The 17,229-nt window shown below is 44.6% G+C and overlaps 1 pseudogene; it reads left to right on the top strand.

Annotated features, from left to right (window-relative positions):
* The first annotated feature begins 5,450 nt into the window (after positions 1 to 5,450).
* LOC141955353 (poly(A) polymerase gamma-like) lies at positions 5,451 to 13,598 on the top strand (annotated as a pseudogene).
* The last annotated feature ends 3,631 nt before the right edge of the window (positions 13,599 to 17,229 follow it).

Raw genomic sequence — 17,229 nt, 5'->3', positions numbered from 1 at the left:
GAACAAATACCAGTGCTACACAACAGCAGCTGTCCAAGGAGTTGGGTCCACACCCAAAATAAAACTAAACAGGTTAATTCTCTTCCTCTATCAAGAAAAAAGTAATCGTTTCTGCTCTCTGTTTAAAGCTATTCATAAAAAAAGATACAACACATTCATCTGTAGAAACTACCATTCAGGTCAGAGAAAACCCCTTTTTAAACATTAACAAGTTCCCCCTCTTCAACACTTCCTATAAAACAAATATTACCTATAAAATGAAGGCAGTATTAAAAAAAAAAAAAAACAAACCTACTACAGGAGGCATATCCCATTAAATTTGGGCATTACCTTCCCGGCAACTATTTCTGACCCAAGAGACTTCTAAACCAACACCTACCACAAAAGGTTTTTTCCTTCTTCAGGTGTTAGCTAGCAGAGATCACTGTTCTTTTAATTGAACACTGTTTCTCTAGAACAAGTGCACTTTCCACTCAACCTTCTTCCCCCAAAGGAAACACCTTAATGGTAAACTGCAGTGGCAAAGAATTTTCTGTGTGTAAAACCTCTGGAGGAACCAGAGTTCAAATCAAACCTTTACAGAACCAAAATATCTAGGCTGTCTACAGGAGAGGAACACTTCAGAGAGACACTCAAACTTACCACCTTAGCTTTCCCCTTCGAGTGAAACCCCAAGAAACTGAAGAAACCTGTGATCCATATGGCAGCTGCTTATCCAAACGCCAGCACACACAGACCTTCCCAAGCAGAGCCTTTGCTTGTGGTTTGCTATCAAGCATCTAAGGTGCTGTCTGCACTTCCCCATCAGTGAATATCTCCGACATACTGTCACTGTGTCTGATGGCTGCTGGTGGAATCAAGGGAGGCTCCTCTTCTGAGCTCAGGGAAGACTGTGATATGGGCAAAAACAAGACAAGGGGAAAGGCCACTGGCAGATTTGGACATGGTTCCAACAAATACACAGTAATAGTACTTACACAGTTGGAAAAGCAAAAAAGGCTTCAACACCCTCTGCTATCATCTCACTAGTTCCTAGACGCTGAAGGCTGCACCCCATTCCCCCAGGGCAGAAGAGCAGAGTCCTTCAGCTGATGGGCTCAGGGGAGCCAAGGAGAGAACAGCTAGAAATTACACTGCTAAGTGATGAGAACTGGTTGTAAACTCAGACACCATTTTGATTCATTAATCTCCAACAGCTAAAGACAAACCTAAAGCAAAATCAACGGGATTGTAGACTAAGCACTCATACTGGGGCTATTTTTCAGCCTGCCGAGAGAAAATGATCAGAGACAGACACTTCATTGCGAGCAGCCAGATTAGCGCTGCTCCAGCAAACCTGCAGCTAGTTCCCATTAACTAACCTGCTTTAGAAGCTGGTAACACCATCATTAACCTTAGCTTCAGTTTGAAGTGAAACCTGTCCGCCTCCTGATGATACTGTACCTGCCCTACAAGCCCGTGCAAGTTTCTCTCGAGTCTTTTGGTGGCGTTGCCCCGGTGATGAGCTGTGACTGATTTTCCACTAAGGGAGGGGCACAAACATTCAAGACCTCCCGGGGAAAGCAGCAGAGCAGAGGTACTGTTTTGCTGGCTCAGCATGCAGTGGCCACTTGAAATCCTACCAGGTGACTGCAGGGAAGCCAGGAGCCCCCTGCAAGTGGCCGCAGGAGCTAAGAGCCATCAGCAGCCAGCCAGCCAGAGACAGACAGAGCACCACAGTGCCAGTCATGCCCCCCGAGGCAAGCTTAGTGTTCCAGCAGCGACAGTCTGGACCAACTTAAAATATGAATGGCTTATGCATTCGCTTTTCTGAGCAGCTTGTTAGGTTACCAATACCAACATTCTATAGAATTATGTCCCTTAAGTAAACTGATGAGATTCAAAGATAAAAGGAAGAAAACAAAACCACAAGCAACCAACTAAAAAACCCTCCAACCACTATTTGTTTAAATCCACCCACCTGAAACCTGTCTACAGCAACCCCACCTTCTGCTGTTCACTGTTATCTCCTACCATATACCTGCCCACACAATGCGATGTATCGGTAAATCCTGAGAACACTGACTACAAAAGGCAGCTTTCCAGTACGGAATTTCAGGTTATTGTTAGCTGATATTCTTCAGGGCCTACATGCATATATACAAATTATTGCTGACAAAAATCTCTCCAGTGAAACAGGGTACCTTACACAGATAAGATCCTCCACATCTGTAAGAAAAATCCGAAGTCTGATGAAAATAATTTTGACAAGTTTTTCTCTGTTCTGGGGATAATATTTGAATATCACACCAATATTTGCTCTGCAGCAGTTTTTCACCTTTCAGTAGATTTTGTATATTGATGCAGAAAGGTTCAGGTACAATAGCTGGTACATGACTTCTCATGCATATACAAAAAGTTCCTCAAAACTGCCTTCAAAAATCTGTTTAAAGTTTCACTCTCCTTTAATCATTACATTTTAATATTCTAACATTCTAACAAGAGTCATGAAGCACCTTGCCAAATACAGTACGATAAAAATCCTTCCGGATGAAGTTTTTCTTTTTAAAAGCTTGCAACACAATTCATCTGAGAAAAAGCTACACGGTAAGAAAACGACAGACTAAAATATCACACTTTTTCCATTCACAGCAGCACATTGCTTACTGTTAGCGTTGTTGTATGACTCCAGCAACACACTCCCTCATAAATATCAGCCCCTCGGAGACACCCCACTTAGTAAAGGAACTATCTCAAACAAACACAACCAACAGTGCCAGAAGGTCAGCTGATAGATGGGACGGGTGTTAAAGCCCAGATCTGAGCATATAATCTTCCCCATACCCCTAAAATACAGTTCAGCCTGTGACACAGGCATCATCAAAATATTTACCTGCGGTAATATTAATGTGCATCCCTCTATGGGTAAGAGCTGATCCTACAGCGCTAATAGTCGTATTGGCCCCATCAGAAAACCTTCAAGCTATCTCGCCAATATAGCAGCTCCAAGTACTTCACCGGGATTCGCATTCACCGACGCGGTTACAGGGGCCTGCGTACAGCTGGGACAGGCAGACACGCACACCCAGCTGTACACATTTCACAACTGCAGGAGGAGAATAACAGCGGAGAAACTGTAGACAGAGATTAGAAGCTTTCTTAAACTAATTGATATACTGGAAAAGGATGCAAGTGTCTGGGTGCACTGTAAACCAATGTAAATCCAGACTGCTGTCTCTCATCCCACCTCTCCCCTCCACAGCTGTGTCTGTGGCTCTGCTTCTCCCTGCATCTCCAGCAGCGTTAGGAGCCTGCACATACTCCAACAGTCAGGAAACCCGTCTAGCTCAGCACCAAGTCAGCACAGACGCTCAGCCAAAGGAGAAAAATCCCCTCGGCCTGGGTTAGACCAATTTAATTGCCACAGAACTACTCTATGGAGATACACTTTAAGTAAGAGAGAAGGATCTGGTCTGTACAAGGTACAGGATTTACCTTGGGGATATTGAAAGAAATCATCTCCTCCTCCTCTCTCCTCACAATTCTTCCCTTGGGTCAGTATTTCTGACCTCACAGCTACATGATCAGACACTTCTAGTGACTTATCGAGCCAAAAATTGACACAGCAAAGACTTACATTTAGAAGATTAGCCTAAACAACTTACAGGAATTGTGCACTGAGCAGAAAGCTCCTTAGCCCACTCTGAATAGACAGGAAGAGTTTGTAAGAGAGGAAAAATAGGACAAGATTGCCATCTTCTACTGAAAAGGGACAGGCATTTACAAGCAAGTATCCCCTGTGGCATACAGGGGCAGCACCTGAAAAAGGTAAGAAACAGCGACAGCAAAGTCCACAGCGAGTACATAAACAATTACTTTTAGCCAAGAATAAACATTTAGACTGTTGAATTTTACAAGTTTATCAAACACACGCTCTAAGTGTTTTCTAAAACATATCACCCTACCATTAACTCTACAGACAAGCTTAAAATACAAGATGCACGGAACATAACATATGAGAACACAGAACTGATGTATATATATTTATAAAGCACATCTCCATAAAATCAGTGATACCCTCTAACAGACTAGAAATACTCAGGTATCACCTCATTTATATTAGAAATATTCCTTTAGAACATACCGGCAGTTTACAACACTAAGCAAACAAACCCAAAACACTCCCCCACCCTATATGATTCTAAGAACACAGATTTCACTTTTTCAATATGCTATCTGGATAGCACATATGCACACCAAAAAAGAGAGGCCCAACTAACAGTATTTAATTGGTTATTGGGCTTTTCTATAAGCCAGACACTACACAGAACTGTTTTAAAGTTAATACACACAGCAGAGGAAAGCATTACCTTGAAAAAATCCTCCCAAATCTTACACATTCTGAAACATAATAGGTTTTAACCACTGCTACACATAATATTGTGGAAACAATGGAGGTGGAACACAGCAGTGACATCTTAGACAGAATTTTACGTAAATAGCTGGCGAAAAAAACCAAAAGAACCTTGTTTTCTATGCAAACATATTACTCACAGAGTAGCCAGCACAATCTGTCCTCTCAGTTCTGTCCTTCAAGAAACACTCTCAAATAAAGAAAGATAATACCAGAAACTAGAATTCAAACTCGAGAAAAAGTTCAACAGTGTTTCTGCTGAACTACTGCTCTCATGGCACTTCAGAACTGTCCCTTCTCCAGAAAAAAAAAAAAAAAATCCTCTCTATTTGAGCTCTAGTCAGGAGTATAAACTCACCACCTGACCATCTCACTTCAACCATCGCTAACAGCCCTTGTATCTCAGGCACCCCCTGCCTTTTCTCCTCCATAGTTTACGTGATTGAAGCATAAGATTCAAGATAAGCTTGACTGGTCTTCATTTCCACTTAACATTAGAATTGCACCTGAGGAAAATCTTCTGTGCTTGGAGAGCTGTTAATTTCCTCCTAAAAGTTGTAGATGATTTAAAGAAAGGCATCACCTCCCCGTGAAAAACCTTCCATCCCATCTGTAGGCAAACACAGCCAGCCTTGCAACACCAAAGCACGCAGCAGAAACAGATTTTTTTTTTTTTTTAAAATGGGATAATTAGCCATCTAGAATGGAAAAAATAAAGGCCGGTGTTTTCCTCACACCAAATAGATGGTATCAACTTGAGAGAAAAGCACAGGAAGCAACATACAAACAACAGCTCTTCCCGATTCTAGGATCACAGTAGTGCTGTGAGGATCATAAAGTGTTAAAAGCCATAATGAACTCCTGCAAATATAAAAAGCATGACCAGAGGTTTAAAAAAAATCTCTCAAGAAATCTGCTTGAAAACTTTTTTCTTTTTTGGCTTTACCACCACAACTTCTTACAGAAGCATCTGATTTTCAAAGACTTTGAAATGTTAGCACAAGTACTGTCACGCAAATATTCAACAAATAAATAGTAATTTTTATATTTCCACACTATGACGGTGTTTTATTCGGTTAGGTAAGTCTGTCCTGCTGAAAGTACCTTTGTGTCTGAACAGCAAATGTTGGCTTTGTTAGCTTGTTGAAACTTCAGAACAAAAGTTCAGTTTGTGTTTCTTCAAAGTATCTTGCAAGAGAAAAAAAATTTTTTTTTAAACAAAAGCACTACAGACCCAGAAAAGTACAGAAGCGATGTACGTGCCAATCTCAGAGAAAGGCTCTGGTATGACAAGACATCAAGGCAGTCGGGAAGCAAGCTTTTTTCCAAAGACACCTTCAACTTTACAGAAGCATTATGGTTTTACCTTAAACCTTCTGCAGGCTGGGATGTCAGCAGGGCACTGTCATCTAAACGCCACGGTGCGGAGAAGCCCAGGGTCTTTCGGTGGCGTTAGAGCCCGGCTTGTGACGGACTCTGTCGGCCCACGATCCCCACGGCAGTGAGCTGCGGCGAGTGCTCAAACCCCGCCGCCATTAACCGCCTGTGCGAAGGGCTCCCGGTACCCGCCGGAGTCACAGAATCACCCAGGCTGGAAGGGACCTTGAAGATCTCCCAGTCCCACCGTTAGTCCGGCGACGCCTGTCCGGCTCCTCGGGACCACCCCGGTGAGGAGGAGCTGACCGGAGGGTGACGGCTCTCTCCTCTCGCCCCGCTCGGAGCGGAGGGCGGCCCGGGCCCGGGAGCGTCCCCCGGCGGGAGCCCGGACAGGGCTGCTGGCGGGGCCCTTCGGCGGGCTCGGCCCGGCCCCGCTGCAAAGGCTCCCCCAGCGCCGGGCTCCCCGCGCCGAGGGCCCGGCGGGGCAGCGGCCGCCCAGGAGAGTTTCCCGCGGCTCCTGCTCCGGCGAGCGCCGCCTGCCAGTGCCGCTGGCGGGGAGCGGGGTCGGACGATCCCGCCGCCGGCAGCCGCGGGTCCGCGCCCCGGAGGAGAGGCGCGGGCGGCGGCGCGTCCGCCCGAGGGGCTTTTCCCGCGCAGCCCCGGCGGGGCCGGGCGGGGCCCCGGGCGGACCCTGCCCCCGCCGCGGAAAGCTCCTCTCCAGAGGTGCCCGGCCTCGGCCAGGGGCAGGCGGGGCGCGGCTGGGGGCTCTGGGCTCGGCCCCGGGTGTGCGGCCCGGGGCCCGGAGCGGTTCTGGGTGCGGGCTCCGCGCGGTGGGGACCCGGCCCCCTCCCGGCGGCGGGGCTGGCTGCGGGCTGCCCCGGCGGGGCTCTGCGCTGGGGTCGGGGTACGTGTCCGGCCCGAACGGGGGAATGCGGCGCGCCCTGAGTGTTCTGATCGGGTTACTGTGCCAGGGAGAATTCTGTCATTCCTCTCAAAACCCCCGCTTTTTTCCCTGAGGAGGCTGACAGTTGGATGCTGAAAAGGCTTCTACAAGTACCTGACCTGCGGGGCCGGTTTTGCGGGGCTGCCTGAGCAAAGGGAAGTGCGTGCCCTTCCCCTTTCCCCTTCCAGCCGGTGTATCCTGAACCTGCGGCAGTGAACCGAGGGGCGGACACGCAAATGTCCTTCCCAAGCGCCCGGAGCGGTGACACCGAGGAGCAGTCTGTGGTCGGTAGGGGTAGGTCAGGCTGCGTTTGATTCCGTGTGCTTGTTTCTCACTGCCCTGGAGTCGCTCAGGGAAGAGCTGGTGACTGTGTGTGCAGTGCTACTCGTTGTGGACCTTGACGCTTGGGCTAGTGCATATTTTGTCTTGAATAACGTTTTTTCAGCGGCAGTGTTGTTGCCGTCTCGCAGTTCCTGTCTCCTCGGTGAATTCAGCTCCAGGCTCCTTGTTTTCACAGTGCCTGAGTCAATCCCGGTGTTTCTCTATCCTGCTGCATTAATTTCCATAGTCACTCTCTTTGGGTGGAAGAGTCAGGACGGTTCCACTGTAAAAATGTGCAGATGGGGTCAGAGTTGGGCTTTGCTGAGGTTTGCACAGAAAAGGGGTTGTATTGCACTTCCTCTTAGCTCATTTGTACGGCTGAAGCATAATTCTTCATCGCAGCTGAAGCAGGAAATTGCTTTGAATGTTTCTGATGCCAGCAGATCTTTGATCAACAAACCAAGAATCAGCAGCTTGTATCGATGTTAAAACCCGTCACAGGTGTGTTGGGTCTGGGGTGGGGGGGTCGGTAGCAGGGAAGGGGTTCCTGTGAGTGACTCTCTATCAGGGAGTGTAGTGATAGGATGAGGGTGAGAGTTTTAACCCGAAAGAGAGCAGGTTTAGGTTAAATTTAAGAAAGAAATTCTTCCCTGTGAGGGCGGTGAGGCCCTGGCACAGGTTGCCCAGAGCAGCTGTGGCTGCCCCCTCCCTGGCAGGGTTCAAGGCCAGGTTGGACGGGGCTTTGGGCAGCCTGGGCTAGTGGAAGGTGGCCCTGCCCGGGGCAGGGGGGTGGGACTGGATGGGCTTTAAGGTCCATTCCAGGTTGAACCATTCTATGATTCTGTGACTGACCCATCTAATATTTGAGGCTCGTTGGCTGTGAAGTAGAAAAAGAGCCAGTTGAATAAAGGCATCATTAATCCCTTTAGCCTTAGGGTCTGGATGTAGAATCTGACAACTGTGATGAGTTGTACAGACCTTTTAGTGCGTCTTCCCCCTTTGGCTACTGGTGTTTCTGTAGAGAGCCTTGATCCGTTCAGTACAGTGCTTCCCTCCTGACCCGCTCCTTTCTCTCTCCTGGTTTCAGCTGGTGATGCAAAGCAGGGTTTTCTTCTCCGTTTTTCCCTTTCTAAAGCAAGGGTTCTGTGGTATAAAAAAACCGGGAATGCTGCCTTTAATTTAATGTTGTTCTGTCATGTCAGTCCTGTGCTGCTTCTGACTGCAAAGAAGTCTAAACACGCAGGGCAAGCAGAGGGTTGGAGGCACAAATTATGCCTTGCTGTAACTGGAGTTCCAGGGGCTCCAAACCCAGGTGCCTGGTGTCCTGCTCAGCCTAAGTGGGCAGTGAGCTAGCTAAGCCAGGTTAGAGCACCCTCTGCATACGGGGCTTAATTCATGCTGCTTCGTATGCTGACGTACCTCTCCTGGGTTTAGATCAAACAGGTGTATGTACAGCTAAGCCTCTGAATGATAAAAGTTGAACACTGTGTTAAATGCATGAGGCTCTCCTAGCAAAATTAGGTGGAGACTGGTTGATATTTTCACTCATACTCTTCCATAAACAAAAACAAGGCAATGCTGAACTTACTGCATGAGCTCTTTAACAGACCACTTGGTTCTATGTCCTTCCTCTACAGTTAACTGCAATGCCCTTCCAGAATCAGAAGCGCAGCAAATACATTTAACTAAAAGAAGCCAGTGTTAAATGGTCTTATTTAATGTTAGCAGGCAGCTGATGGGAATATCCGTAAATCAAATCTGATACAAAACTGAAATGTGTCCAAAACTTCTGCTGTGTGTAGTGTCACCCTTAGTGGATTTCAAACCTCTTCATTTCCTGGTGATCAGTTCTAACTGTCTAGAGCAATGCAAATAAGTTGGTAGCAACTTAGATCTTTTCTTACATCCACAGATATTTTTGAAAAAGTAGTTGTGACTTCTAAGTTAGGTCAAGTGATCCGCAGAAAAAAGACTCTACAACTCGAACAGAGTTATACAGCAGGGATGTTTACTCCGGCACTGGGGTGCAAGGGGATCTCTCCACAGAGCTTGCACACCCACGGCACATTTTACCAAAAACTGATAGAGTGTGGATATCCATATTCATTGGGTTACATAACACACACATCCATATGCATGAGTAAGGCTGGGTTAGTTAGAAAGGCCGATGTCAACAGTTCATGTCATCTTTGCACCTGCACATTGCCTCCTGGTGGGCGTCTTTGGGTGGAAGGCTCATAGTCTTTCTCACCTTGTTTTTTCCCTGGTGCATGCACAGATTCCCTTGGCCAATTTCTGTTTTTCAGAAGGTTTATTCCTTCTATCTTATCCAAGAGAACCAATAGAACTTCTACCATCCGTATATGGCTATCTTTACTCCTTACTAAGATTCCAACTAGTTAGAGCCACCTGTTCCTCAAGGCCAAAAGTATAATATTTTGCTGGACATTGTAGCCCTTGGTAGATTTTCACAGTGAACTGCTTTGTTTTGATGAACACAGTAGTCCTTGGTAAAATTCCACAGAACAGTCTGGGCAAGCAGGATTCTTAGCAATATTTTAAAAATACTAAAAGTAATGCTACAGCTTGCTATAAGTAAGTAAATAAGTTGCTAAGCGGTTTTCTAGAAGTAAATACATCTCAAAACAAGTAATCTTTTCTCTGTATCACAAGTTGTCTAAAGATCATAAACAGGACAATTTTTTTCTCATTTATATTAATGCTGGAACAGATGTTGATTTGGAAACCTGTAAACTGAAGGATGTTTTCCACTAAGATTGGGTTGTTTGTTTTTTTTTTTCTTCTGTGAAGTCTTCAGTATTTTATTTTTTTCCCACAGTAATTCTAAGGTGCAGAAGCAGCCTCAGAGGCACTATGGAATTACTTCTCCGATTAGCTTGGCTCCTCCTAAGGAGAGAAACTGCATCCACATTCAGAAGCTAGTTGAAGCAATGAAGCCATCTGGTGTATTGAAAGGTGTAGAAGAACTGAATCACAGGTTACACAGGTGTAACCTCTTGGGGTTTTAGGGCAAGCTTAACATGAGTTTTCTTTACAAGCTGGTGGTTCTTGGTAAAGTGAATAATTTAATCAATGAATGGATTTCAGAAACTTGGTGAGAGCAAGGTAAGGGTTTCTTTTTATATGTTCTTATCAAACAGCTGAAGCCTTTTTATTTCTTTCAAATGCAATACTACTAGGATTGATATTGAAGTCCAACTTTTAACTTCTTAAGTATTGAGTGGGGCTGTAGTAACTGCCATTGAAATAGGGTATAAAAGATACTTCAAGATGTTGAAATCTTCGGGGCACTGGATAGATGTGTGAAGTGGCTCTATCCGCTGACTTGTAGCAATTAACAAAGCTGAAAGAGCGTATTGTGGGGTGAGACAGATGGTCAGTGGCACTAATCTTGCCCCAAACAGCCTGCAGCACCCAGTCTAGTTTGAAGTGATTACCCTAGATTTGCCCTTTGTATAGCTCTTTGATTGTGTTAATTTATGTGTGTCTGCTGTGGGGAAGACTAATAATGGGTCTTAATTTCTGTGAATTAATGAAAGGACTGCTACATTACTCTTTTTTTTTTTTAAGTCGCAAGCACTCATTTCAGAAACAGTAGCAGTCTATTAGACTAACAGTTCAGCAGGGAGTGAGAATACATTGTTTATGGAGGCGGTTGTAGTCTTTTAAATAACTTGTATGCTGCCTGAACTTGCACATAGATCAATGTGTATCTTACCTTCTAAAGTAAACTCTTTCTCTTCTACCCACAGAGTCTCCCCCATTCAGCAGTAGCAAAAGTTGGCGGCAAAATATTTACATTTGGATCTTACTGGCTTGGAGTACACACTGAAGGTGGAACTTTCGTTGTCTGGTGATAGTTCTAATGTTTGAAAGTGACCTCCAGCAATAACAGAAGAAATGGAATCTCTTTGCAGGTGCTGACAAAGATGCTGTTTCTGTTGCTCCTAGGCATGTAGAAAGATCAGATTCTTTTCAGTCATTCTTTGAAAAACTAAAACATCAGGAGGAAATAAAAAAATCTTAAGAGCGACTGAGCTCTCTCATTGACAATTGTGCAACTTCTACAAAAAGAATATTCATGTTAAAGCCTCATATTGGTAGTGGATGTCTTACAACCCAAAATTTAGAAGCCGTTGTTTCTGAGCACCTTCTAAAATAGTGTTTCCTGCAGCTTGAGAAGTCAAGCTTTTGGTTCCTTTCCCCAGTGACTGTACGTCACATAAGGATCTTTGTGGTACACTTCTTCCCTGCCCATGGTTTGAGAATGAGTCAACTGTATCAGAAAGCAAGGTTGTCCCTAGGAGCCTTGCTTTAATCTTAGGTCTAGTAAGGGGCAGGAAGAGGAAGGGGCAGCCTGAAAACTAAGGAAGCTGAAGGTGATGTGGAAAGGCTTCTGTCAGCGCCTTTGCCATGGTGTCCCCTCTGGATGTACTTTAGAACCTCTAATTCCTTCTCCCCTGGTCACGTTCCTCTGGCCGCTCAGCCCAAGACGTTGCGGAAGGGCCGCACGCTGTCAGCTTGACATCGAGTGAGTAGGGGCTGCGCTGTGAACGTACAAACTGCTTTGTAAAATCACCCTCAGGTGCATCTGTTGCACACCTTGTGTGTGAAACTGAACTCCTGAGAAGTGTTTCTCTTAGCCTGGTCTTCCTCGTGCTGGCACTTTGAAAGACTTCATGTGCACAGCAAATGAGCCTTTGCTGAAATGACTTGTCACCTGAGAACAGGCTCTCAGCGGGCTGCGGCACAGTTCTGACAAGGGTCTGCAGCACTGAAAACTGTCCCATAAGGTACCTGACAGCACCTCAGGCACAGTAGAAAATCAAAATAAGGAAGGCTAGGGCATGCTGTCAAATGTGGACAGAACTTTTTAGATTTCTCTGGATGTTAACCAGCAGTAAGATAGCTACAGCAATCTCTTTTCTCCCTCACTGCCAAGGGAAGTACCTTACCAGCACTGGCACTGGTGGCTCGTTGTGCACTGCTGGTTCATTACAGCACAGGATCAGCCTCTGAATCTCTTGGCTAAGTCACTTTTTAAAGCCAGTATTAGACTGGCCATACTGTTTGCAGCTTACTAACATTTTTTTTGGTTCAGAAGCAGCTCAGTGTTGATACTGAGTAGTTTAGCAGTGTAAATTCTGTAGTTTATCACAGTTTAGGAAGAACATGAAAGTAGCAAAAAATGTTTTCTTACACAGTTATTTGTTCCTTTACAGTCAGTTGAAGATGCATATGTACCAGTTGTCAAGTTTGATGGTGTTGAGGTAAGTGTTTTGCTTTTTTTCTTTAAGTGCGAAATATTTCTTTTCTTCCTTTGGAATAGGGTAACTTCTCCAGGGAGCTGTGACCATGCTATTTCACGAGGTTATTTGTACCTTAGAGTGTATTTAGGAAACCGTGATTGAACGGCCTGACCACAGCCTGTCCCAGGAGAAGACGCTGCAGTAAAATGGGAGCTTATAGGAAAATAAGCCCCCAGGAAGCCTGGCAGGCGTGGGACCATCCGGGACACCCCTTTCTAAACCTGCGATGTAGAGCAGGGTAGCTTGCTTGGACAGCACCTACCTCACAAGGACTGTGCAGAGTGGGAGCAAAGGCAGTGTCCTTGCTAACTCCTCCCAGCTCTGACAAGCTGGATTTCTACAGAGGGATGAGTGTGGTGTAGTTCACTGTGTGAATCATGTCAGCAGACTAAATGCTTTGCTGCAAATCAAAAATGAAGTGGCCGTGAGACGAGCAATCTGGAAAATAAAAAGTAAAATACTCTTTTGACTCCTGCCTGGGTTTGTCAGCTGCAGGAATCCTTGTTTCTTGAACACATCTTGTACAGTGAATGGAGACCTGCGTGTTGTAGTACCTAAGCAAGTTACTGCTTGGTATCACTCTCATGAAGACGCTTATTCTGTGCCCTTCTTCTGGCCTTTGTCTGATGCAGACATTCACAGAATAACTTTCTTACCTCAAGAAGCAGATGCTTCAGGATCAAAAGGGCTTGCTGCATAGAGAAAATGCTCTCTCCTTTGCTGAAGTACAGCTGAGGTGATTGAACTTACGTCTTTATTCTGTGATTAATTTTAAGTTCCCTTTTAATGGAAATTCTAAGTTTAGAGTAGTCTTCAATTTAAAAAACCCCTTCTTTTACCTAGCTTAAAAAGAAAGGGGGGATACAATGAAGGTTTTGCAAATAAAATATGGGACTTCTAGCAATTTTCTTGAGGTTTTTTGGCAAATAAATCTCTTGGGAGATGTATCTATAGTCGTATAGTTCTAAATAGAAATATTAACCACTCTTTTTTAGACTTGACTAACTGTTCCCCACTAGCATGCTGTTCACAAAGAGAGCAGCATTCTAACTCACGGTTGACACTTTTTTTCCTCTTAAGATTGATCTGGTGCTTGCAAGACTGTCTGTGCAAACTGTTTCTGATTAATCTTGATCTCGGAGATGACTGGCATCTGAGAAGCCTGGATATGAGATGTGTACGGACCTTAAATGGTGAACGTATTTACACATCTTTAAAAAGAAAGTGTTACTGAAATTGGTCTAGAATGCACATTCCACATCTCAAGTTTCTGTACAAGGTGCATAAACTGATCTCCTGTGTACTTGAGATCTAAGGAGGTGGTGAGTGGTCTTACATTTAGATGTTTCAAGGAGTTGTCTGTTGAGATAGACCTGTATTTCATGTTTCCTTGATCAGCATTGTTCCAGCTTGCCACAGAAACTGCTTCAGATGAATAGGTAGAGCACTTGATAGAGAAGAATGTGTGATTCATAAAAAAACCCCAAAAGATATTTAAACTACCTGAAGCCTAACTTGTTCACTATTTAACAGTGACTGGTTTAATTGTTCCTGGCTGTTGAAAGAAACCTGGCTTTCAGAATCCTCTAGAAAGGCCTTATTAAAAATGGTTGGTGAGAGTCTATAAATAATGACAAAGCGGTGGAGGGCACCAGTTACCTGAAGGGATACTGAATGAGAGGTGTAATCTGTAATTTTTAACATAGTACAAAGTGAGTGATCCAAACTTGATTTCATAGATTTGAATGATAAATTGTAAGCTACTGATCCAGCATAGCATCAGACGGATCTGTACCTGTTACTAGGAACTTCTGTACTTAACTTTTTTCTTAGAGTTGCCAATGAAATGCTACATCTAGTGCCAAGTGAAGAGAACTTCTGGCTCATGCTCCGTGCAATTAAACGGTGGGCAAAAGGTGAGTAAGGTGATTGTTCATAATCTTTAAGCTTCTCAGAGGCACCTCACACTGAAAAAATACGACCGTTTGAAGTACTTCAGCTTTGGATAGCCATTTCAGTGACAGTTTTCAAACAAAAACCTGGGTTTTAGTTTAGATTCAGAGTCTGTCCACGGAGTAGAGTGGGTGTGGTTTTTAATGGGGATAGAATGGGGAGAAGAGGGGAGTGCCTACAACACAAGGTGCTTTATTGCTTATCAGGAACCTGACGTCAGGTGATACAAAAGCCAAGTTAAGTATAAAAGCTTGATCCATAAGGAATAAGAAAGTACTGTTTGCGCATGTGGCTAGAGCAAGTGCTAGAAGCATGGTGGAATTTTTTTTCTTAAGGGAAGTTGGAGTGAAGCCGTAGCTGTAGCAGTGTAGGCAAATTTCAGAGTAGCAGTGTTTTGGGACGTGGTGTGGTAAGGATTCTTTTTCTCATCACTGTTAAGGACCAACAGTTTTGGCTTCGTTGCACTGCAGTAACAACTGACTTTGAGGCTGAAGTATACTGAGTATTCTCTAGATTGTGAAGTTGGTGCTGCAGATTTGAAGGAATATCCTTGGGTATGGAAAGACTGCAGGCTAACGGCAGTGTATCCGCTCTAGGACATGGCATTTACTCCAACCTGCTGGGATTTCTTGGTGGGGTTTCCTGGACCATGCTGGTAGCAAGAATATGTCTGCTCTATCCAAATGCTTTGGCTTCTGCTCTTGTGAACAAGTTCTTGGTGTTTTTTTGGGGTTTCTTTTGGTTTTTTTTTTTTCAAAATCATAAGAGCTATTGTTTATTTTAATTTTCAGAAAGAAGTAACAGTTCTAGAGGTAGTTCTTCATATAAGATTTGTGTTGACAACATTCAGTCCTACCCTGAATTACATGGCAGAGTTTTAGATGGACAGTTGCTGGCTTTTCTAACATGGGGAATGGCCAAATCCTGTATTGCTGAAACAACCAAAAGACAGCAATCTTAGTTTACCACTATAGGACTCTAGGGCTTGTAAACATTGAATTCAGAAGCCTTAAACTTTTTTCCAACCTAAGTTGATGCTAAGCACCGTTGTTTTAACATCCCAGGTGAACCCCTCAGACCGATCCCGTGTAATGTGGATCCTCGCCCCAGGCTCTCCACAGCAGAACTCTACACACAAGGGATCTGCATCTACACGAGCGGTAATGGTAGAAGAGTTCAAACATGGTAAAGTCCTTCCCATACTTGTTAACTGTTTACAAAGTATAATTCTTGCTATATGAAACCACATTACCTGAACTGGTACCTAAGCGCCATTCACAAGTGAAACAATCCTGTCAGCATATCACCTTTTCCCACCAAAACACTTGATCAGCAATGGTTCGGTGTTTCAAAAAACAAAAAAGTGAAGAGGGAACACGTATCTTGAAAGGCAGTGCCTGCAGATTGGAAGAGATCTCCAGGCCCATCAAAAGATTACTGAGGTCCATAGTAAGCCATAAGGGGTTGGCTGGTTGCTTCCCCCTTTCTTTATTTCCCTTGGAAGGCTGTTGCAGAACCTAAATCTTCTAAGCATTAAAGAGTTTTCTTCCAGTTTGCAGCTTAAAGTTACTCAGGGCTAGGCAGTACACATTTTTTCTGGTGCTCACACCCTTCTAGCGTAGTAACTCTTCTCCCTCAGTGTTATTTCCCTCTTCCGCATTTACAGGAGTCACCCCACTCTTCTCCCACTTGCTTTCCTGGCCCGAGCCAATCCCGCACTCCTGACGTCATCACGCATGACCACCTCTCACGTCCCAGCGATCCCCGCAGCTCTCCTCGCCAGTTCTCCCAGGGACAGTTCATCTTTCTGGGACGTGAAGGACCCGCAGGGCCACCACGTCAGACAAGCTGCACTCTTGTCAGGGGCGTTCTCTCCTCTACAGTTCTTGAAAACGCTGTGCCTGACACACGGCAGTGCAGCTGCCTTATGCCCCCGTCACACAGTTGGCTCCCAGATGCTCTCTTGTGCTTCCCTTGAGCTCCCTGTAGGTCTTCTTCCCCCTCCTCAGTTTTGACCAGCCAAAGAACATCCAACTTATGACTCTCAAATTCTTCCCACTCTTCTAAATATCTTCTTGGGGGGTCTCAGCCTCTTGCCCTTCACATCAGTAGCTTATTGTAACAGGGGAAGGAGAGCACTGTTTTTCCCCAAGTAAGCAAATACTTCAGCTGTTTGTTTAAATATAAAAATTAAGAGGAAGGGAAAAAAAATAACAGCTAATTGGAAAGTGAAAATTTAATTTGGTGCTGAAACAGCTTGACTGCTTCTGCAGCTGTAGCAGAGGGCTGGCACTTAAACGTCTGATCAGGATAAAAGCAAAAATCTTTCCACTAAGGTTTCAAATTACAAAATAACCTCATCTAAGGGAAGGCAAAATATATATATGTAAACATTGCTGTATGTTTCTGGTGCCTTCTCAGTACAATATTTCTCTTATGGCACCAAGAACTTACTGGTATAAAAAGTTAAGAATTATAAGTGTTATTTTGAAGCAATTTACAGTTAAATCAGCAGCAGTGAGAAAATAGTCAAGAATTTGACTTGCAGAATGGGAGATGGTTTGTGACTTTCTCCACAGCTTTTAGTGTGAGTGAAGTTTACAGCTATCTCCCTATTTGGGGCTGCCCTACTTTTTTAGGATTGGTCTGGTTAGGAACTCAGCAGGCTGCCTTGTTCATCATTGCCATTTTTCAATCGGAGGAACGACAGACAGAAGGCCAGCAGGTACCAGTTTCAGCTGACTTTTGCCTGGGTGCAGAATGAAACTTCTTTCTGAAAACAAAAGTTGTGTCTCTATCAGGATATCGGCTATTATAAGAAGTGTCTTTTTTCCACCCTTTGCTTCAGCAAAAAGCTTTTTGGCCCAGAAGGTTTTCTCCTGATGCGGAAATGTGCAAGTACTGTGAATCTT

This window comes from Athene noctua, unplaced genomic scaffold (assembly GCF_965140245.1).
Source record: "Athene noctua unplaced genomic scaffold, bAthNoc1.hap1.1 HAP1_HAP1_scaffold_159, whole genome shotgun sequence".
NCBI lineage: Eukaryota > Metazoa > Chordata > Aves > Strigiformes > Strigidae > Athene > Athene noctua.
Note: the sequence above shows the minus strand (reverse complement) of the source record. Positions and strands in the feature narration are given on the sequence as shown.